The sequence below is a fragment of the Dipodomys ordii genome, unplaced genomic scaffold, assembly GCF_000151885.1.
Source record: "Dipodomys ordii isolate 6190 unplaced genomic scaffold, Dord_2.0 Scaffold43, whole genome shotgun sequence".
Lineage (NCBI taxonomy): Eukaryota > Metazoa > Chordata > Mammalia > Rodentia > Heteromyidae > Dipodomys > Dipodomys ordii.
This window is the reverse complement of record NW_012267259.1, coordinates 6977607-7001769: the sequence shown is the minus strand read 5'-3', so window position 1 is coordinate 7001769 and position 24163 is coordinate 6977607.

Genomic DNA, 24163 nt, shown 5'->3' with positions numbered 1-24163 from the left:
TTTGCAGTTGTGATGTGGCGCATAGAATCAGAGCCTGTCTAGATGCTCTCAGACAAAAGAAGAAACGTGGGGTGAAGACTTAAGGGCATGAGTTAATCCACAAGTTTAGCCCAAATGTATATCTACGAAGGGTTAGAAACCTAGTCATTCACTGTCAGTTTAAAGACATCATTTAAAGGTTATTTATTAAAAGCACAGAAAACCAAAGCAAGACAAAACCACTCTTTCTACCCCACAAATACTTGTTTATAAACTGTATCATGTGAAAATCCAACTTGGAAAGAATTCTAGCTTGACTTTAGACTGTTTGTTCACAAGCTCATGGAATAACATGGTTCTTGGATTCATTAACTCTTATTTATAAACTTAAGGTTGTTTTGGAACAGGAAGCATAACATTTACTAAAAAGAACATTGAAATGTATTTGTCTTTTTAATTAAAAAAATACTAAGAAATGAAGTCTGCAAAACACAAAATCTTAATATTGCAGTAGGATTTTCCCTCATTAAAAATATCTATCAAACCATTGTCTGATTGGAACTAAACACAGTTAAACATATATAGATATAAATTATATAATTTACATTTATTATACTTAATCCAGGTACACATGCAAACACATTTGTATATATAAATTATGTATGAAATACTCATAGCTAAAATTTATGTGGCTATATTTGAAATCGTGACATCAGAGATAGGCTTAAAACACGTTTAATTACATTACCAGCGTGTATAATCAGAGTTAGCACTACTGATAGATTTTGCTGACAAGAATTATGGAAAGCAGCAGCTAATTCAGGATTGTTCTATTACAGATATTACAGGGGAAGCAAGTCTGGAAAGTAGATTTAGATTCTCATGTAGCCATTTTGTTATGGGAATTTTATCATTAAAAATGCCTATTTGGATGGGCTCCAGTGGCTTACACCCGTAATCTTAGCTATTCAGGAGGCTGAGATCTGAGGATTGTGGTTCAAAAGCAGCTTGGGCAGAAAAGTCCATGAGATTCTTATCTCCAATTAACTAGCAAAAATCTAGAAGAGGAAGTGTGGCTCACATGGTAGAAAACCAGCCTTGAGAAAAAAAAAAGCTAAGGGACAATGCCCGTGCCTTGAGTTCATGCCCACACCTGTGTTCAAGCCCCAGTGTCAGCACGCAAGCGAACGCACACACACAAATTATATTTCCTAAGCAAACCAGGCAAGTAAATCCTAGAATAAAACAGTAGTCATCTGAGAAGTTCATCTGACTTCCATTTTATATTAAGGTAATTGAAATCCATTAGTTTTATAAAAACATAATTACATACAATGTAAAGTATACAAAACGCAGATAATGCATCCAGTTTCTGTCTTCCAAAGGAATATTATGAAAATCTGACCTACTTAACTTGGTATTAGTATCTGACATAGTATTATCTAATTGGAAGAGAAAAATAATAAAAAGTATGTAGAACCTGTGAATGAAGATGGCTATACAGCTCTATAGCCAATACCATTGCAAACTCCAAATATTCACGTTTGCATTCCCTTCAAGTGATATATGTATATATGCATTTTTATTTTATATTTTCTGCATCAGTTTTAGGCCTTGAATTCAGGGGTTAAGCACTGTTCTTTACCCTTTTCAAGTGGTAGGCTGGTGCTCTACCACTTAGTCAAAACTTTACTTCCAACTTTTTGGTGGTTAATTGGAAATAAGAGTCTTAACAAATTTTCCTGCCCAGGCTGGCTTTGAACTGAGATCCTCAGATCTCAGCCTCCTGACTAATTAGGATTACAGGTGTAAGCCACCAATGCTCACTAATTAATTAATTAAAGGAGGACCTGGGTATAAAATCCAGGGCCTTGTGCATGCTAGGCAAGCATGTCAGCACTGAGTTGACCACCCCACTTTGAGCAATGAAAAGATGGAAGGTTACTTTGTAAGAGCAGAGGTGGCTCAAGTGCTCTATTAAAAAAGTATATTTATAACTTGGAAATATTTTTGATGCAAATTAGTAGTTTTAAGCAACCACAATGAATAAGTGATTTTTGACTGGAAATCTTAATGACTCCCCCCAAACAAACAATCTGCTGTATTGTGTTGACTTTTTAGGTTTGATTATGTAAAACATGAAGGCTTAAAATTATATTTAATAAATTAGCATCATGATCATCAAATAATAAAAGTCTCCTGTTGGCAGCTTAAAATTTGTTCCAAACAACATTGGTATTGTGTCTTATGTACATTTAACAAGATACTTATTTATGAATATCCATTGATAATCTTCACATTTTTGCCTTAGGGGTCCCTTCTATAGCTAGGCTCTCCAGCTTCTTAAGAACATAAGCCAGAGCTGAGTGCTAGTGGCTCATGCCTGTAATCCTAGCTACTTAGGAAACTGAGATTTGAGGATAGCAGGTCAAAGCCTGCCTGGGCAGGATATCCGTGAGACTTTTATCTCCAAAACCAGAAATAGAGCTGTGGCTCAAGTGATAGAGTACTAGCCTTGAGCAAAAAAGCTCAGGGACATCACCCAGACCCTGAGTTTAAGCCCAGGACTGGCACCAAAAAAACCCCCCACAAAAACAAACAAAAAACAACCCCCCAAAACAATATTAGCCAGAATATGAGAAACTCTGTGATTGATTCCTATGTGTGCCAGTGTATGTATCTGACCACTGTCATGGTAGCTTGGTGTCCAGTTTGAAACAAGTGCATTCTGAAGTCATTAATCATTTATGGTAGCTCAGAGAGATTTTCTTGACTGTGGAACTTTTCAATCCTGGCAAATGAACCAGGCAGCCAGGCTTTATAAATGAACAATTGAGATTTTGGTCTATGGATACCCTTACCCATATCTTCTAGAATTTAGGTTGGGTTTAACTGGGGGGGGGATTTTCTGCTTAGAATATAAACTATGGGTTACACTCAGTGCTAAATCCTCCAAAATAAATGTGAAGCAGTATCAAAAACCTAGGACAATGTTTGATCTCTGAGTCAGTCAATGGTGACAGTGAAGTCTGACTTCTTTCCATATGGGCGGGGGTGATCATGGGAGAGCTCAGTGAGTCTAGAAGAGCCTTTTGTGAAACGAGAGAGGCTGCTTTATTTTACCGTATACAAATAGACCTTTTGGAGTCTATTTGTAAATAATTATTCAAAGGTGAATATTATCATCAAATAAATTAACATATTGCAAACAGAAAGATCAGGTGGATAGAATAAGGGAAACAGATGGCCAGAGATTGTTTCCAAGCTTAACTCCAAAGGCTGGTTGTTCAAGAGAGGCCCAAGGAAAGACTGGAGTTGTCTCAGACTGAATCCAGTTATTTACTCACTCACTCATTTATTTATTTATTCATTCATTCATTCTACCAACCTTTGTAGAGCTCTCACTTGGTATAAGGTCCTTGTACATAGACCCTAGGGATTTATTAGTGAACAATTAGAACAATAAAAGCAGACAAAACCCCCAGCTTTATTAAAGCCTTTACCCTAAAACCAAGAACACTATGAAAATATCTAATACCCTAGAAAGGCTATTAACAATAACAAGGAATTTTATTTCAATATATTTATGTAAGAATTATAGTACTTGATGTACAAAGAGAAAATTCTTTAAAAATAAAAGTTAGCTTTCTGATCTCAAAAAGGAGCTTAGAAATTGATAGGATTACTATCTAAATCTCCATTTTTTAACATGAAAACTAACATTCTTTTAAGTGTTACTAGCCATTTTTGTCTAGAATATTATTTCTGAGACTTATGAAAAGACCAAAATTAAAATAGTCATGAATTTTTAACTGAATAAATAGGGGATTAATTACCTGAGCAATTATGTTAAGTGGCAAATAGAGCAAAGGAAATGAGAAATGGATTTGTCCAGTGAGTCTTCCATGTTTATGGTCCTCATTCTCAAATTCAACCAACCTCAGACTAAAAATAATTGAAAAAGAATACTGAATATGTAACATGCGTATTTCTCCTGTCACAAGTCCCCGAATAATACAACCCATCAAGAATTGACATAGATTGATATTGTATTAGGCATTATAAATAAATTTGAATTGGGTTAAAGTATATGGGAGGATATGTGTAGGGTTTATGCAAACACAACTCTATCTTATAAAGGGGACTTGAACATCCATGAGGTTTGGTATCTGCAAAAGGTTCAGGAATCAGTCACTTATAGATACCAAGGGACAACTGAAAGCATTCTTTGTTTTTTGTTGTTGGTTGTGGGGCTTGAACACTGGGCCTGGGTGCTGTTCCTGAGCTCTTCAGCTCAAGGCGAATGCTCTACCTCTTGAGCTACAGCACCACTTCCTGTTTTCTGGTGGTTAACTAGAGATAAGAATCTTACAGACTTTCCTGCCTGAGCTGGCTTTGAACTGTGATCCTCAAATCTCAGCCTCCTCAGTAGCTAGGATGACCCGGCAAGTATTCATATTTTAAAATAAGATAGTAGATCTGTAACAACTTAAAAAAAGAGATGATTATAGCTACTTTTTAAAAAAAATGGCACATTTCTGCTATTTATTTTAAAATAAAATAATAGAATGGTAGGTTAAACTATTTTCCTTTGATAGAAATTCAATACATAATGTAGATAAAGTAAGGAGTTGAAAAAACAGTGTTTAATTTCATATCATAAAAATGTGTGTGCTATATCTTTTTTTAAAATTTTTTATTTTATTTTATTTTGTGAACATACTGTACAGAGGGGTTACAATTACATGGGCAGGATAATGCATACATTTCTTACCAAGCATTGCAGCCTCCTCCTTTGTTTACCCTTCCCAGCCCTTCCCAGCCTCCCCCACCATCCCTCACCCAATCCTCCCTCCCCCCCTCCCGGCACCAACGTCAACTTGTACTTCTCATTGTTGTAACAGGTCCACCTGTATCCTTTAACGACTTGTTTTTCCCCATCTCCTCCACAAGTTATACTGACATCAAATATAGTGAAAGCAGGGGTTATACTGTGGGGGAGGGACATACAAAGCAACAAAGAGATAATCTTATAAATGCGTTAGAAACAAATACATAAAAGAAAAAAAAACATTAAAATACATATCTAAGGGTTCGTTTTCCTAACATCACATTATCTGACCTTTTCCGCTTGACTCATACATACACTAGATATTGCAAATAAGGGAAACCATGGCACCTATGTTTCTTTGGGCCTGGCTTACTTTCTATATCTAATTTGACCTCAACGAAGTTCATCTCACTGTTGCTTCTTTTTCTCAATTAACCTCATCTACTTCACTGGGGTTTGAACTCAGGGCATCATGCTTATTCTGGTTTTGCTCAAAGCTGGTGCTGCCCCACTTGAGTCATCCTCCAGTCCTAGCTTTTTGCTGGTGAATTGGACAAAAGTGCATCACAGAATTGTCTGCCAGGTTGGTTTTCAACAGTGATCTTTGATCCCAGCCTCCTGAGTAGCTAGCACAGTAGGTGTGAGCCACCAGCACTTAGCTATTCAAATATTTTTATCTTTCTGTCTGTCCTGGAACGCTAGATGTGTTGGACCAAACTTCCCCACAGGCCAATGGTACTCAGTTCCATTTTTAAGTCTTTTATTCTACTCTGTATTTTACTATTTATAGTTCCTGTGTCTTTAGTTATTGATTATTCCTTCAGTGCTTATTCAAGGTAGTGCACTTAAAAATTTCACATACGATACAATAAATTTTATTTCTAGAAGTTGTAATATTGTGTGTGTGTGTGTGTGTGTGTGTGTGTTTGTGTGTGTGTGTGTGTGTTAGACTGAGACTTGAACTTAGGGCCTGGGGCCCATCCTTTAGTTTTTTTCACTCAAAGCTGGTGCTCTACCCCTTGAGCCACATCTCCATCCCACAGATTTAAAAAATAGATATATATATATATAATTGTAAAGATACTGTGCAGAAGGGTTAAAGTTACACAAATAAGGTAATTTCCTATCAAGAATTGTTACCTCCTCCTTTTTCCCCCTACCATCCCTTCCATCCCCACCTCTCCAACTCTTCCCTGCCCACAAGTTGTAAAGTTTGTTTTCAACATAGTGTCTTGTACATCTCATTTTTACAATGGGTCAACCTGTACCCTTGTTTCAGCATTTTGTTATTTCCCTTCTGCTCCTCAAATTAGAAAAATGTATATACAAGATGCAGGGCACCAGAATCAAATACAGTGAAAACAGATTTTTGTTGTTGTTTGAGCTGTCTTTGAACTGCAATCCTCAGATCTCAGCCTCCTGAGTAGCTAGGATTATAGGTGTGAATCACTGACTCCTAGCTGAGGTTTGATTATTTTTATATCTCCTATTTCTCTCCTTATAATGTTTATACTTTCTTTTATCTTCTTCAACATTTGAAGCATACTTATGACACCTTTTAATAACTTGCTTGACTCTTAAATATATTACTTTATTTATATTGATCAATTTTCAACTGTGTATGGTTCCTATTTTCCTGCTTTTTTTGTCTTATTGATATTTTTTCATTAGATATGGATATGATGAGTTTTACATTTCTGGATTCTGGGTTTTGTGGTATTTCTTTAGCTGTGTTGAGCTTCATTAACAGTGTGCATTGTTACTTGGAAGCCATTTGATCCTTTCAAGGATAATTTTAAGAAAAGCCATTGGTGTAAGGTTTATTTAACTCCCTTACAAAGTCAATATCATTCAGAAGACTCTACTATATGTTCCTTGCATTGAGTAACTTTTCCATTCTGGCTGTTGGAAGAACAACTTAGTAATCTCACTTTGTGAAATTCAGAATTGTTCACCATGCTGTTCTCCATTTCTTTCACCGAATTTTGTTCAGTTTTCTCTCATGCGTGTGTAGTCAAGAAAGCTCTTGTGCAGTGATGTAGAGTGTGCTCTGTCCATGCAGTTCAGTCTTCTAGAATCATCTGTCCTGTGAATGCTGCAGGCGATGGCCCCCACGAACTTGTCATTGTGTCCACACTTCAGTGAGAATGCTGGGCTTCATTTGGGCTCTCTTTCTGCACCAAGCATGGAAACTGTCTCCAGGCAATAAACCAGGGCAATTGTCAGGCTCACTAGGTTTGTTTTCCCTCATACACTGCCGGTTATTGAATGTCTGAAGACAATTGTTTCATGTGTTTCTTTTCTTATTTCTGTTTTTCCTTTTCTTTTTAAAAAAAGTTTCCAAGGCAGGAGGCTAAATCCAGTCATGGAGATTCTATGTGGTTGAAAACACTGTTTTGTAAAAAAAATTTCTAATGGAAAATAGAAAACACACACCTATGTGATACATATTTATATGTACGATAATGGATCTGCATGTATTCATCATTCAGAATCAGCAATGTGCAATTCATACCCAACATGCTTTATAATAGAATTTTTTTTATAATAGAATATTTCTGTGGGCATTTGCAAATGAGAAGGGCTCCTTTTATAAACCATCATTGTACCAGCGTTATCAGGTTTATAAAAACAAATATGATTTTGATATCAATTACCTCAGTAAGGTAAAATTTGATGTTTCCCAGACAGCAAGGGTGTGCTTGGGGGGAGGAGGCATTCCAGTGAATAGCACCTTGGGAAATGGTCATAGCCACGCTTGAACCTGCTTCTTCTATGTGTGGAGTTTTTTCTTCTCAAAACTTTTCTTCCACAGGCAGATAAATGTCTTGTAGCTCATACCATTCTTTTTCTTTTATTGCTTTGAATGCCTATTCCTCCCTTTGTCTTTCCTAATATCATTCAAGATTCTCACCTCCTCTTGAGTTTTCTGAGAAGGACAGAATGTGTTCTGATACACCTCATAGGGTCTGAACATAGTTTAACACCTCTAATCCACCTCTGTTTAAGCAACACAGCACAGTATAGACTCCTGGTTGTTTCTCCTGATGATCAGGAGACTGACCAGGACTGCTGCTATCCTGTATCATACTATAGAGCATGCTGGTTTCTGAAGACAACAAAATTCTATTCAATTTCGTTTGCATTGACAGCACATTGTCTTCTACCAACATAAAGTTGAACAATTTTAAGTTGTACCACTATAGGTTGGTGAAATCTGATTTATTTAAGAGCAGGAGGATTACAGTTTGAGGCTAGCCCGGGCAAAAGTTTAAGAGATGTCTTCTTAATTGGAAACTGAGCATAGTGGCAATGCATGCTATCCTAGCTAAGTGGGAGCATAAATAAGCAAACGGTCATCTAGGTTGGCCAAAACAAGAGGCAAAACCCTTATTTGGAAAATAGCTAAAGCAAAATGGGTTAGAGGTGTGGCGCAAGTGGTAGAGTGGGTGCCTAAAATGTGCAGCTTCAAGGCCATTAGGTTCAAATTCCAGTATAGCTCCCCCCAAAAGTGTTGTCATCAATTGTGACTGTCCATGTCTTGGAAGATAAAAGGTTAAGTAAGGTCCTTTCTAGCTCTGACCGGAAGAGGAAGTCATAAGTAGTTTAGAAATCAAATTTGTGCTGACCAGTCTTGCATTTCTAGCATCCTCATATTTACTCTGAAATTTTAAATTGCTCAGAACAAATCATGAGATATTTGTTAATCAAAAGCCAGTCCCAGGTTAAAAACAAGTTTGGATGGCAGGATGAATGTCAAGCAGAGTCTGCTTTAAGAGTCCAGGGGGAGGGGCTGGGAAGGTGGCTCAGTGGTAGAGCGCTTGCCTTGCATGCTCAAGACCCTGGGTTCAATTCCTCAGCACCACATAAGCAAACAGAAAAAAGCCAGAAGTGGCGCTGTGGCTCAAGTGGTAGAGCGCTAGCCTTGAGCTGAAGAGCTGAGGGACAGCGCCCAGGCCCAGAGTTCAGGCCCCACGACCGGACCCAAAAAAAAAAAAAAAGAGTCCAGGGGAAGAGGCCTCTTCTGTCCACCTCAAGCCCCAATTCTCCCCTCCCCCTTTTTGGGTGCTAGGGCTGTTCTACATTAGGAAATAGACCACAGATAAAGAGAAGTATTTGCTTATGATTTATTTATTTATTTTGTAATACATTTACTCATGGCTGGCCCTCTACCAGTTGAGCCATGCTTCTAGTCTGGCATTCATTGGATATGGAGTCTTCTGGACTTTCTGGCTTGGGTGGTTTCAGACTTTGATTCCCCCAAGTCTCAGCATCCTAAGTAGCTAGGATTACAGGTGTGAGCCACCAGCACATGGCTAAGAAAGGTAATTTTACATCACAGCTTTGTGCCAGACACTGCTCAGGAGGCTGAATTCTGAGGATCACAGTTCAAAGCCAGACCAGGCAAGAAAGTCTGTGAGACTCTTACCTGTAATTAAGCACTAAAAAATCTGGAAGTGGAGCTGTGGCTCAAGTGGTATAGAGCGCTAACCTTGAACACGAAAGCTCGGGGACAGTGCCCAGGCTGTGAGTTCAAGCCCTAGGACCAGCACAAAAAATACAACCAAACAAAGAATAAAAAATGGTTTTGTTACTATTCAATTTGTTTGTTACTATTTAATTCACACATTATGTACTTCAGCCACTTAAAAAAAGTGTGTAACGGTGGTGTTAGTATATTGACCTATAAGGTAAAATGATCACTATGGCATATTATTGGACATTTTCATCAAAAGAAACTTCATCCCCGTGAGCAGCCGCCCTCTATTTCCTTTCAAACCACATAGCCCGAAGCAAATGCTAATCTACTTTCATCTCTGTGGATTTGTCTATTTTGACATTTTGTATAAATGGAATAATACATGTGGTCTTTTGTGACTGGAAAAGAAAAGTGATCCAAAGTGATTTGAACTCACACGAAGGAAGTAAAGAGTGCTTTTATTCCATTAAATAGGTTTTAATCACGGGTAGGACGGTTCCCTTTCCGTAGTAGGCAGCTGACAGTAAGTGGCAAAACAGAGTAGCAAAGAAGAGTGGTCCTAACTTTGTAGGTCAGCTGGGGCCACCCTGGCTGTCAGCACTAAATGTCAAAGCTTCAAGATGGTGATTCAGATGTTGACATCAAAACAGAAGGACTTGCTCAAGTGGCCTCAGGTATAGATGAAGGTAAGCCCTGGCTCCTGTCTGTCACATTCATAAATACTCTAAATGAGACTTATAATTAGACCTCACTTAACTGGCACTTCACCTTGCTTTCTCACGGAGTCACTTACAGGACTGATGTGTGTCTCTTAGCTCTACTGTGGCTTGTAAACACAAAGCACCACCACAATGTTGGACAGGCTATTTGCCCGATCAGGCCAGGTAACGGGGCACCAGGCTGTCATTTCCATCATGAGAAAATAGGTCTTTTGGTGTAATTTTCCTCCAGTAATTAGTCTCACTGTGATTTTTAGACTTTGTGTCGTGTTGTGAATGCAACATGTTTGACAGCTCTCCTGCCGAGGAAACATCTCCTATGATGGATAAGCAAATATCATCTTTCATGAAAAAATATCAGAAAAATTGTGTCTGAAACTTCTGGATAGCCAGGGGGAGGAAGCACTCCTAATGACAACAAAAAGCCCACTTACGCTAAAATATATACAAGTGCATCTTACAGGCCAGTCTAAGACGTACCCATTGGCTAGGTGCTTGCTTGTGTATTCGAGAAGTCTTTAGAGATGGCTGCTTTCTGTTCATCAAGTGGTGTTTAAATAAGCAAGATAAATGGAATAAATTAAGATACGTTCCTGAGAGAAGAGTATTGTAAATCAGCCTTTGATTCCACCAGCCTTTCTTTTCCTTACTTTTTTCACGTAGGTGCATGTCTATTGGTGAACTACATAAGTCCTTTGTAGAACAAAGCAGAAAAATACATGCCTTACTTCTCTTTGGTGGATGAAAGAAAACTTTTATAAATCGAGTTCTTCCTTCTAGAATGGGTGATACTTGAAAGAAAAAGATTCTGAAATTCTTAGGTCAAGAACATCATAACATCTTATGTTATGTTTAGTTGGCTTATTGCAGGAATGTGGAGTCCCAAGAGTTCTTAGCCATTACTGTTAGGAATAATATAAAGCAGTGTGACTGTTTTAGCATCTAACCAATGACATATTGCCTTATTTCCCAATAATTCTACTCCTAGATACATACATGAAAAATGAGTTAATACCAATACATATACTCATAAGCGAAATGTCCATCCCAGGATAGATGAATAAGCTGTATTATTCATACAACTGAGCACTATATAGCAAACAACAACAACAATAACCAAACCCTGGCATACACAAAGCAGAGAAATCTGAAATTAGTTTGTTCAAGGAAGCTAGAAACCCAGTTTATAGTGCATGGTTCAATCTAGATGATCATGAAGGGGTAAAAAGCAATCAGTGTTGATAGAAGTTAGAAGGATGGTTATGAGGCAGCGGGTACAGTCACGATGGCTGGAAGAAAGCATGTGGAACATTCCTAGGGGTTATGATGATTCTATACTTGATTTATATGGTGGTTACGCAGGTGTATTCATGAATGAAATTCTTAAATATACATACATAACTTCAGTTCAATGCAGATATTATAAACTATTGGATTATAAGATCAGAGAGTGAGGGCGGTACTCATTGGTGGGATTGTCCTCTCTCTCAGTCCTCCCACCCCCCTGACAGTCCTGGGGCCCGAACGTAGGCCCTCATATTCTTGCTTAACGTTTTTTCCTCTAGGCTTGTGTTCTCCAATTGATCTACAACTCTACTTCTGGATTTTGCTGGTTAATTGGGCATGAGAGTCTCACTGACTTTTCTTCCTAAACTGGCTTTGGATCATGATCTTCAGGTCTCAGCCTCCTTAGTATCTAGGGTTATTGGCAAAAGCTACCAGTACCCAACTCTATTTTATTCTCTTGCCCATGAGATACAGTCAGTGGAACACTTCTCACTGTCTTCTTTCATGTTACAAAGAGTTTACTGTCTTGAGAAAGAGTCAGCCCAAGGTCAGCCTGGAAGAGAAGCAGCAATGAATGAATGCTCAGAGCTAGTGAATACCTATGGCCAAAGTTACTGATGACACGTTAGTTACCTTTTGATTGCTGTGACAAAATACCTGAAATTCTTTAATTTAGAAGAGGGAAGATCTGGGGGTTTGGTGATTTATGTCTGTAATTCTAGCTACTTAGGAGGTAGAATGGGAGGATTGTGATTGAGGCGAACATGAGTGGAAATTTTTGTGAAACTCCTTTTCAATGGGATGCATTGTCATACTTGTTATCATAGCTATGAGAGCATAAAATAGCAGGGGTGGGGGTTGGGGTGGGTGGGGGTGGGGGTGGTTTAGGCACTTGCCTAGGAAGCAGGTAAAACTCTGTCTTGAAAGTAGCCGGCACACACACAAAAGGACTAGAGTGGAGTTCAGTAAGAATGCCTACCTAGCAAGGGTAAAGTCCTGAGTTCAAATATCTCTGGCATTCGTTAGTTCAATGAAGTTGACAATTAAGCTTAACCACAACAAAGCTGAGTGCCAGTGGCTCATGCCTATAATCCTAGCTACTCAAGAGGCTGAGATCTGAGGATCACAGTTCAAAGCCAGACTAGGCAGGAAAGTCTGTGAGACTCTTATCCCCAATTAACCACCAGAAAACTGGAAGTATAACTGTGGCTCCAAGTGGTACAGTGCTCACCTTGAGCAGAAAAGCTTAAGGACAGCGCCCAGACCCTGAGTTCAAGTCCAACCACTGACAAAATACCAAAAAAGTAACCACCACTGGGAGTAATTAAGGAAAGCTGCCATCTTCAAAGGCAATGAAATGTCCCTGTCAGAGTCCTACTATTGACACAAATGTCTCAATATTGACACAGTGTGTGTCACATGAACAATTCCATTCAAGTATACTTTCCTTAGTCCCTGTTCTCATAAGGCTCATGAGGAGTTCTAGATTAGTGCTTCTAAGTGCATCTTATTGATGACACATGTTGCTGTTTATCTCCTAAGTATTTATCTAGTGCTCAAGACACAAGGCTAAAGCAGTTTCAATATTCACAGTAGTCTAGTTGTTTCTGTTATTATCATTGTCCCTATTTTAATTTGGGACTGAAGTAAATTGCCCAAGGTCCCAGTGCCACTGGATAAAAGGGCTATGATTTAAACCCAGGCATTCTGGCTCTACCATGTCCAGTTTTAACTATCAACCTGTTTTAACCATGACTTAAATGAAGTATGTTTTGCTACCTGTATAATGCTGAGGTCACTTGAAATAGTGGGTAAAGTGGGTAGAGGCAAGGACAAAGACAGGAGATAGACAGCTAAGACATCCACTCTGATTTCACAATTTACCTGGCCAGGTCTTGACAGGAAGTTGGATTTCTTTTTTCCCATTTTAAAGGAGAAATCCTAAAAAAAACGAACCCCAGATATTCAAAAGCAATTAGATATTGCTGTCTGTGATATTTCTTCATCGGTGCCCTCTGACAGGAAGGAGAAGATGCTGGGTGAAGATCACACTGTCATAGATGTTACAAGACAATTTGGCTTGATGGATATCACTCCCTCAATGCTTCTCCAGGCAGACAACTGGGGACATGCAGGGTCGAGGAGGTCTCTTACTAAGTTGCCTCATGAATCTAGATGTCTTGAGCCTTCTGGGAGTTCCGCTGATTCCATAGGATTCTCTGTTTGGGATGATTTTTTGGGGGGAGTAGATTTTGTAAAACTTAACTTCAAAGTTCTGAAAGCAATTTTGATTCATGTGATGATGGCCATTGAAGACTAGAATTTTCTGTGTGTGTGTGTGTGTGTGTGTGTGTTTGACACAAGGAGTCATTCAGTGGATGGCTCTACTCTCTCAAAGGTGGCTCAGAAGGGATCATTTTGTGTGGCAAAAGGAAGATCCCCAAATAGCGTTTCTGGCAGGGTATAAAGACTTGGGGGACCTTTGTAGACCATCTCTCGAGTCTGATAGTTTGGGGTTGGTATGTTCATTGCACAAGGAAATGGATTTCTTTCCTAATTGTAAGAATAGAATATCTACCCACCTAAGCTAAAAATATATTTTGTATTCTTCCCATTGGGACTTTAATTCTTTTTGGCTAAGATTATTTTCAGGACTTTTTTTTTTTACAATAAGAATTAGTTGGTGTGTGTGTGTGTGTGTGTGTGTGTGTGTGTGTGTGTGTGTGCTATAATACAGGCTACTGCAATGTTCCTATTACTTAACAATTCTAAAGAGAAATTATGAAAAGCCCAGTGAAATTACATTGAAGATCTTCCTGTATTGTAAATAGGTTGTGCTAGAACAAGGGTTGCTCTGGGGCTCGGCAGCTGCAGGGATGGGCTGTGGGACGGGAGGGAGTGCCTGTGTGCGGCAGAGCACGCTGACCTGGGAAGCCAGGCTGCATGTGACTGTCCTTCTATCCTGTGACTTGGAATGGAGGAAACAGAATAGAGGGAAACCAAATGGACCAAAAAACACCCAGAAGAACACAGAGGCTCATTATGGATACCCTACATTTTCCATGGAAGATTTCACATTTGTTGTTGCTACGTTGACTCAGTTTTGGCATATGTGGGGTAACTATGTAGGTATGATAACCTACCTGGCTTAGGAAGGGTGTGATGAACCATTTAGTTGTTTGCCTGTAGAAATGTTTAAGTGGGTTTTGGTTTTGGTTAAGACTGGAAAGGAGCTATGACACCTTCCTTATGACACTCCTGGTGTACACTCGAGCTGCTACCTATCTACCAGACCCCACCATCTCTTTCAGGACATACTACACCCCATATCCATTCCCTTTCATCCTAGGTAGATCCTGGGCCTACAGTAGTTAATTTCCCAGGAACTGGAGGTGGAATGGTGGCTGCCAGGTGCTGGGGAGGGGGACAACTCCCTGGGTCAGCCAGAATAGGCAGCGAAGAGATAAGCCAGGGCTGGGCCCAGAATGGACCAAAGTGTGTCTTCAAGAGAAGCTGAAAACCCAAAGTAAGATGCACTGTGGGAAACCCTGGAGCATAAGGACTCATCTGTAAGACTTTGCTTGAAAGTTAAGGATAGCCTCAGACAGTGGAAACAAAGATCTGGCTCCCATGTACCCCTCCAGCAATCTGAGCTCTTTGTCCCCCAATCAAAGCAGATTTCACACCTCCTTTCACATGGGGAAGAGCAGGAGGACAAAAGTCAGGTAACTGAATCAAGATTCCTGGCTTAAAAGAAGAAAGTTTCTCTAGCTACTCCTGATTAAACTTCAGGGCTAAATTCCCTCTATGAGATTTCTTGATTTGATTCTGAAGCCCCAGATGTCACTGTAAGTAAAATCAGGTCACTTGGAGCCTGATATATATCCTTACAGATTAGGCACAGAAGATCAGACTGTAAGGTGTAGGATTCTACTCCTCCCTCCACCCCTGTATTATCTCCTGGGGTGGGGGCAGATCTAAAAAGGTTCAGCTCCAGCTATTGAGAACATCTGGCACAGAATGTGTAGACAAATACCTGTCTAGACTATTACTTCTCACCAAACCAAAACTTCTCAGAAATGTACAATCACAGGTCCAACTCTAATTCTACAGAATCAGCAATTCAAGGGGAGTGGAGCCTATCTCAGATACCTGTGTTTTTAACACACCTTCCAGGGTATTCCGATGCCCACTTACTACAGGACTCAAACAGACATGCTTAAAGCCAGTCAGTCTGATTTAGTACTTAGGGACACAATAGAAATCAACATATAGGCCAGCAGGTTGTTAACAAATCTAGTCAGGGAACATACCTTTTAAGCTTATCAATGAGGAATCCTTATTCAGTGGCCCTTGGGAAATTTGTAAGTAGAAATTTAACTCCAGTTTCTATCAATGGAGACAGAAATTCTGCCCCAAGGAAGTCAGAAAAGTGGGATAAGGAGTAGAGTTGAAGAAGAGAAGCTGGAAGAGATAAGGAGGAGCTCTATTAGTCCCAGAGGGTTGGTAAAGTGGTCAGGTGAGATAATCAGTCCTAGAAAACAAGGTAAAGCCCCAGCCCCCAAAACTTAGAAGAAACAGTTCCCCAAATTTAATCTTTAGTTTCTCCTTTGTCGCTGTTTTTTTATTTCTGTGCCAAAAATTAAGCTTAATAGGAACCATTGATCAGCCTAGGAGCAAAAGGGAGCCCAGTTGCTGAAGAATCTGAATTGCTCCTGAATGACTAGAGCCCCTTGGATTTCCTTGTGGGGCCCCAGAAGTTTCCTCCAGTGTGGTGTGTTACCTTGACTGCAGCAATAGCTCCACAGGCCCGAGCCTCTCAAGTGGAGCCTACTCCCATTTTTCTAAAATATTAATCTGTTGAATAATATAAATATGAAACAATAGTTTCCCCTGGTCCTCCTCCTGAAACAGTTCTTGATGGCATTAGAAAAATGTAACTAAGGCTCATAGCTAGAAAATTCAAATAGTCATAAAAAGGTCCCTCTTCTCAAATGTAAACATTTAAAAGAATGTCTTGTGTATCCTTGCAGAAAAATATGCAAATACAGCTCTCTTGCAGAAAAATATGCAAATATGTCTCTATGGGTATGAGTGAGTGTGTATGTATATACACACAGATGTATCTATATACTGTATATATAATTCTACACATACAGACACACACTTATACTGAAAAAATGAACCTACACTCATTCTTTTATGTTTTCTCTTTCTTCAATTATAGTATATATGGGAGTTTCTCAGTACCAGAATAATGCTCTTAAAGGCTCCACAGTCTTCACTGAAGAGATACAACATAGTTTAGATAATATAGCATTTTAGATAGATAGAGCTTTGGATTTCTAAAAGATTACTTTTGAATGAGGAAAGGAAAGTTTATGGCATGAATGGATGGATAGTCCAGATAGTGAGGGAAGACTACACACATACACATAATACTGGAAATAGTAGAAGTACCTAAAACAAAGACTGAATTTAGAAGACAATGAAAGAAGTAAGCAAACCTATTTTGGGAGGTACTTTGCTTTCACTGTGAGTTTCAATTTGTTGGATTCTGGGAAATATGAACACAAAGCAACAGTAGGGACTTGAACTAGGTTCAGAATGACCAGAGGGAGAGAATCTTGGCAGCAGTTTCTAATATTTACGAGAGTGGAGAAGCACAGAGAGAGGATAGACCATCTGGACAACAGTTACATTTGTCAAGTCAAGAAGTGACCAAAACACACTGTAGCATCTTATCAGTGGGAATGCAGAGGGAGGCTGCATCAATTGGGGTTTGTGAGAGAGCATGGCTGCGTGTAGGGGGAGAGAGATTCATCACTGGTGGCAGCGTTAAGAAGAGTAAGAAATAGCACTTACAGCTTAGAGAAGAGATGACTTAATTTTGTATTAGTCCAATGAGTTAGGTTATGCCTAGATTTCTGTGTGTGTGTGTGTGTGTGTGTGTGTGTGTGTGTGTGTGTGTGTATGTACAGGATGATCCATGCCAGTGTTATGATTTGTATTTGTTTTGAAAAATTACACATATATTTAAATAACCGTACAAAGGAGTTACAGTTTCATCTGTAGTTACAGTTACACATGTCTATTTATGGAACTACAATGATTTTTGTATTTTTGTGTGTGTATGTGTGCTGGTACTAGAACTTGAATGTAGAACCTGGACATGCTGTCCCTTAGATTTTTTGCTAAGGCTGGTTTTCTATCACTTGTGCTACAGTTCCATTTCTGAATCTCTCTCTCTCTCTCTCTCTCTCTCTCTCTCTCTCTCTAACAGTTAATTGGAGATTAGAGACTTTCCTGACTGTGTTGTCTTAGAACTGTGATACTCAGATCTCAGTCTCCCGAGTAGCAAAGATTACAGGCATGAGCCACCACACCTAGCTAGTAGTGTATATGATTTTATAGTCACAGAACATTCTCTATCTGTCCATGTATTTACTAGATACATTACATAGGAACATATATTCCCTCATTTCCCCCACCATCTGTCCTGGGAAGGAGTTTCCTTTTTCTTTCTCTTTATATTCTTCTTTTTGAAATGTTTTTGTTGGTACTGAGGGTTGAATGTGGGACCTCAAGCTTGCTAGGCAAGTGCTCTACCTCTTGAACCACACCCCCAGACCTTTTGCTTTTAGTTTGCTTTCCAGATAAGGTGTTGTGCTTTTTGTCGGGATGGCTCTCTGTCTGCCATCCTCCAGCCTCAGCTTCCTTACTAGCCGGAAGTATAGACAGCACACTAGCATCCATGCCTGGCCCTTAGTTTTGTTGGTGTTTTTGTTTTTCTTTATTTTCATTTGAGATGAGAAAACTGAAGTGTTATCTGACCAAGTCTTGAAACCAAGTTCATTTGTCTTCAAAACCCAGGTTCATCTCTTCACAACTGAATACTATTAAATCTTTAAAGGTATTATGAAAAGCTGCGAACACTCTGTGGGGGCTGTGATGTGAGCAGAGTAGCACATAGGGACAAGGCTGAATGTCTCAAGGATAATGAAGAAAATGACCATGTCTCAGTTTGTGTTCAGAGCATAGTGCAGGTATGGGTTGAGGAGGCCAATGGAAAATCAGATCATATTCTACTGTAGTGGGAACATGGCACGGAAGATCTATCAGAGATCAGCAAGGAGTGGAAGGGTAGACTCTGAGTGAAGGAGGTGGGTTTGAAAACAACAGAAGAACAAAATTATTAACCGAGTACATTTAGGAAAAAGAGGCAGGAAAGACCCTACTGGAGGATCTCTAGTAAGATTTGAAGGGGGAATGTTGAGGCTCCAGAAATAGCACGGGGAAGAAAACCAGCGTGGTCTAATTCAGAGAAGTGACAGATCAGGCAGAGTGGGATACACGGGTGTCGCGGCTGCACAGTCAATGGCAGCCGTCCGGCCAGCACAGTTCAGATTTACACCGCACTTGTCCACACCTCACCACATGTGCACAGCCCAGGAAAGCGACGACAGAGAGCCCAAGATGTTTGAAGCTCAGCAAAATCACTTCCATATGGGAAAGTTAAAGAATAAATTCTATAAACGTAATAAGCTTTAACCCTGCCTTTCAGATATCTGACAGGGGAAGACACCAGAGCAAATGACCATAGTTTCTATAAAGGAAACTCGAGAGAGAGAAAGAGCTGAACTCCACAAGAGGTTGAACTTGATCACACAAAAAGGAGTCCCCCTTTCTTAGGGACACTGCTTAGGTCTGAAAGGAAGTCATGGAAGTAATATTCTACAGAGAACATGATAGTATTGACTATTTCAGAGCAGAAGTGTGATCTGCTGTCCTGGCTATTTTAGGGAAGTTTTGAAAATTCATCTTTTACCTGCTCAGACGATGGCCAGGTTGGGAAGGTGACAAACCCAGGCAACTATATTTAGAAAGGACGTATTAGAACAAGTGCGTTCAGCTCACTGAGCATTGGTGATTGTCGGAAGACTCAAAGGGGAGCCTTAACACACAGGGTTTCTCAGGAGGAACTAGGAAACTCTTCAAGCTCATATGAATATTAACTTTTTATGTGTGCCACATAGGACACAGCTTGCTATTTGGAATCAAACTTGTGGGGTCTTTGCGGGCCACCTTCAATTCCTGTGAGTAATTCTCTTTAAGGGTGGCTATTTTCCATTTTTCAGGCACCAAGCAATCATATTTAGTTAATGATTTAAGAAAACAGTATGTATGTCAGTGAAGCTCACGTTTTGTTGTTCAAGTTTACATTCTGTTGCTTAAATCGCTTGCATTTTAAAAATAGTTTTAAACCCAAAGTTTATTTTTTCTTTCATTATATGAGTATTGCCTATTCCTTAAAAAGCAATCCTCATTTATGAAGGTCAAGTTAGTTTCAAGAAGTATCACTATTTCCCCTTCCCTTCCCTACCTTTCCTTTCTTTCTTTCTTCCTTTCTTCCTTCCTTCCTTTCTTTCTTCCTTCCTTCCTTTTTGGTATTTGAACTTAGTGCCTTGTCTCCTAAGTCATCTAGAGACATTAATATATGATGTCTCATGTCACAGACAAAGATGCCTAAAAAAGGAAAAAGGTCATTAAAATTTTATAACTAGTTATTGTTGATGTCTGGACTAGAACTCACTGCTCCATACATAAATTTTCTTTTCCTGTTTACAGGAGTCCCATAGTGAATAATCACAAACCACTTGATTTTTATTCTTCCTTCCACTGTATCTGCCCCTCACCATATGGGTGATGTCTGTTCAGTATGCACAGCATTCCTGTCTTTGGGAAGTTATATAATTCCTCTTTCATATCAGTGTGGCAAGACAGTCCGAGTAGCTGCCCACCTTCTTACATATACATCATCTATGAGATACCTTATAATAATGGAAGTGTTTTCCCTTTGTTTGCATTGATATGTTTGGTGGCGAAGAGGATAGAATCCTAATATTGATGATGATAATTATGTTTACAGAGTGACAGATATGATCTATGTCTTTATTAGTAATATTAGATGAGCAGAGCTGTGAAATGTAAAATAGAAAGAAGGGCAAATACTGCTCTCTATCTATCCTTTCCTGCTCCTGAATGGTTTTGCTCAGGTAAGAGCTTGTTGAGTAGCAGCCTAGTACACTTATATTTGGAACAGAGAGTGATATGTGTGTCTGGTAGATGTGAGGGTTTTATAAAAGTACTGATTTTTTTGGGCTGGGAAGGTGGCTCAGTGTTAGAATGCTTGCCTTGCATGCCTGAGGCCCTGGGTTCGATTCCTCAGTACCACATAAGCAAAAAGAAAAAAGCCCGAAGTGATGCTGTGGCTCAAGTGGTAGAACGCTAGTCTTGAGCTGAGGAGCTGAGGGACAGCGCCCAGGCCTAGAGTTCAGGCCCCACGACTGGACCCCCCCCAAAAAATACTGATTCTCTAGTCCATTCTTCCTTACTCTACTTATATATTAACACAAGTACCTCCTCTTTCTGTGGATTGTCTTCACAGTGGCACCATTTGTTTTTCTGTGTTCTTGTATATACTTTTGAGCTAAAAGGCAAATGAAAATATAGTTACAGATAGAAGAAAGGGGAGTCAAATTCAGGACCAATATTGCACATAGACTTGAAAAATCTGATTATTTGATCCAAACAAAATCCACCTGACTATGTGAAATAGCTCCTGACACACACAGGCTTGGGAGAAAATTTTACACAATGACAGAAAGACTTCACATGCCAATGGGTGAAAACTCATTCTAGGACCCAGATGGGGACCCAGGAATCCTGACACGCACACAGGGTGCGCCCGCACTCTCTGAGGAAAGTCACACTGGGGGAGGGACGGAATGCTTTAACAGCATGCTCTTTTGTTCTGTGAAATTATGCTTTTGGAGCTGTCACAGAAGTGTAGTCATTTGGACCCCTGGGGGCAAGGGTTACAAGTAAATGGTGGCTTTTGAGAAATTATTCTGAGATCAACACCAGCAAGGATGGCATGAAGGAGGAGGAAGAAGAGGAGGAGGAGGAAGACGAGGAGAAATTAGCAGCCTTAGCATGCATGGCATCATGCCCTCCTGCTGAGAAATGGGCTTCCTTAGAGGGCCAGAGATCTAAATAGAACTTTACCTATGACTCAGAGATGGCCTGGCCCTTGCTCTGATGACTTAATTTGCAGGCTGAAGTGTTGATGCCCAACTCTCTATGACTGTGAGTCACACCCCTTCATAGATGGCACCCAGTGTTCCTGAAATGTCCACTCTGCTTTGCCAAGGGATCTGTGGTGAGTACCTCTTTCTGCTTGGTCTTCCCTCCTTCTCCCTTATGTATTTTTTTTAAACCAAAGTAACAAATATCAGGCTGGATGAGCTGAATTGTGGGTTCCTCAACTCCATACATTGAAGTCCTAATGCTTACTACATCAGAATATAACTGGATTTGAGCTGTGAGTGGTGCTCCAACTAACTCCTCGGGAGGTGGAGACAGAAGGATTGTAGTCGGCCAGGGCAAGAGACCTGATTTGAAAAACAAGCTCAAAAGATAGGGGCAAGGATATGGTTCAAATGGTAGAGCACTTCCCAAATGCACATGAGACCTTGAGTTCAGAAGAGAGGAAGAAGAAGAGGAAGAGAAGGAGAGGAGAAGGAGGAGAAGGAGATGAAAGAGTAGGAGAAGAACAAAAGGAAAAGAAGGAGAAGGAGGAGGAGGGGAAAGAGTGGAGAGAGGGAGAGAGAGAGAGAGAGAGAGAGAAAGGGGGAGAGAGGAATGTGGCTATTTGGAGATTTGGAAATGGGGTCTTTTTTATTTGTTTGTTTTGGTTGGTGCTGGGACCTGAACTCTGGGACTGGGTGCTGTCCCTCAGCTCTATTGCTGAGTCACCTTCCCAGCCCCAGGAATAGGGTCTTTAAAGAGCTAATTAAGTTTTTAAATGATGTCTTTAGATTGGTTTCTAATCTAATATGACTGGGGCCTTGTGAGAAGACACAGACATACTCACAGGAAGTCTTGTGGAAGTCAGTGTGTGTGAAGACGTAGGGAGAAGACAGCCATCTATAACTGGGAAGAAGTGTCTTATAGGAAGCCAGTCCTGCCAATCCCTTGACCTTGGGGTCTTCTAGCCTTCTGAACTGTGAGACAGCACATGTCTGTTATATAAACCATTCTATTTGTGGCACTTTATTATAGAAGCTCCAGCAAACTCATACACCAGGACTGGTCTCTATCCTACACCATCGATGCTAACCATGCATGGCACTGGCGAAACCTGAATAGTCTTCTTTGATTCCATGCTCAGCACACCACTGCTCTTCACTGGGTGCCCTTACATTTTCAAGTGCCAGGAGACAAAGTTATTAATTTTTTTCACATTAAAAACGTCAAGCTGATCAAAGAAACAAACACTTTTAATGAAACATATGTGGGACACTTAGAAGGAGAAGATTTATAATGTGTCTGCTGTGAAACCAGAAGGCTCATGGAAAGTGTGAAGTAGGAGGAGTAAGATAATGGGCTCTGATGCCAGAGGAGACATGGCCTAAATATTAAACAGAAGGAACAATAATTCCCTCCCATGAAATCACAATTCATTTCTGTATCTAACACAAATCACTAATGCGCACGTAGGCTATTTTCATCTGACTACACTCAGTTCTTTTTCCACACCCATCACCATAATGCACACTTTGGTATTAGAGAAGGAAGTTAAACTCAGACATTGTGATATAAAATTTTCAGGATCCCTTTCAAACTCCAAATTCTAGGCTTGTCCCCTCTCCTGTTAGACTTGGAGGGCATATTTGTCGAGCTTTAAATACTAGACAATGTCTCACCTTTCTTTTATAATTTTGGCTCTCAAATAAAATTCTGCATTAAGGTGAGACCCTCCTGAATGAAAAAATAATGAATCTAGAATGCGTGATAGGCCATATACCATTATATGTATACCATTATACACCATATAATCCATGTCACTTGAAAGATCATTTTTTTAAAGGTAACTATCTTTAATTTACTTAATTTTTTATTGTTGATGTAAAGGGGTTACAGTTACATAATTCAGGGAATGAGTACGTTTCTTTTTGAACAGTGTCACCCTTTCCAAATGCTAGTTTTTAAGATATTAGAATAATGTGAAGTCATTACAGAAATCTGCACTGTGTGTGTGTATGTGTCTTTGCTAGTTTTTAAGGTATTAGAATAATGTGAAGTTATTACGGAAATCTGCACAGTGTGTGTGTGTGTGTGTGTGTGTGTGTATGTGTCTTTCCTTCCTTCAGACCAAACCCTGAGCTGGAGAGAAAACTACAATCTTTAAAATTTAGAAACATTAGGTAGATTCAAGGGCTCTCAAAGCAAAGGCTAAAGTCTAGGTAATCAGCACTTACCTAGAGAAGACTTTTGTTCCTGCATACCTTTGCAACCATCAAGTAGAAATCATTGTGGAATTAAGGTGGCTGTCTTTCTGAATTGTCCTTTGACTGCCCCTCCATTTACCTGGAGTTGTAAATTCTAAAGAAAAGATGCAACTAAATGTATCGGGATGTTAGCTGCTAAATAATCTTTCTTAGATCCTTAGAATCCAGAATATCTGGTTACCCTCAGCTACTATCAGAAAGTATAACACCCCTTTTTATTCTTTAAACCCAGTGCCCTGGCTCCCAGAAAACATACATGTTGCTGTGAGGTTTAACTTTCAGAGAAGTAATGTGTTTGTCTAAAGAATATACAGGAACTTGTCCCAAGAGATCAAGGTTCAATGTGATGTTCTAATTAGAAGGAAAAAGTAGATACACAGCCTTGGATGACAAAGATCCTTCCCAGAAGGCTGCCTTCCTCTCCGCCCTGCTTTCTACTGAACCTCCTTTCCCTCACTACACAAGTGCTTTCGCATGTGACTTCCCTAACGTGGCCTTTCCTTCCTTCTTTCTT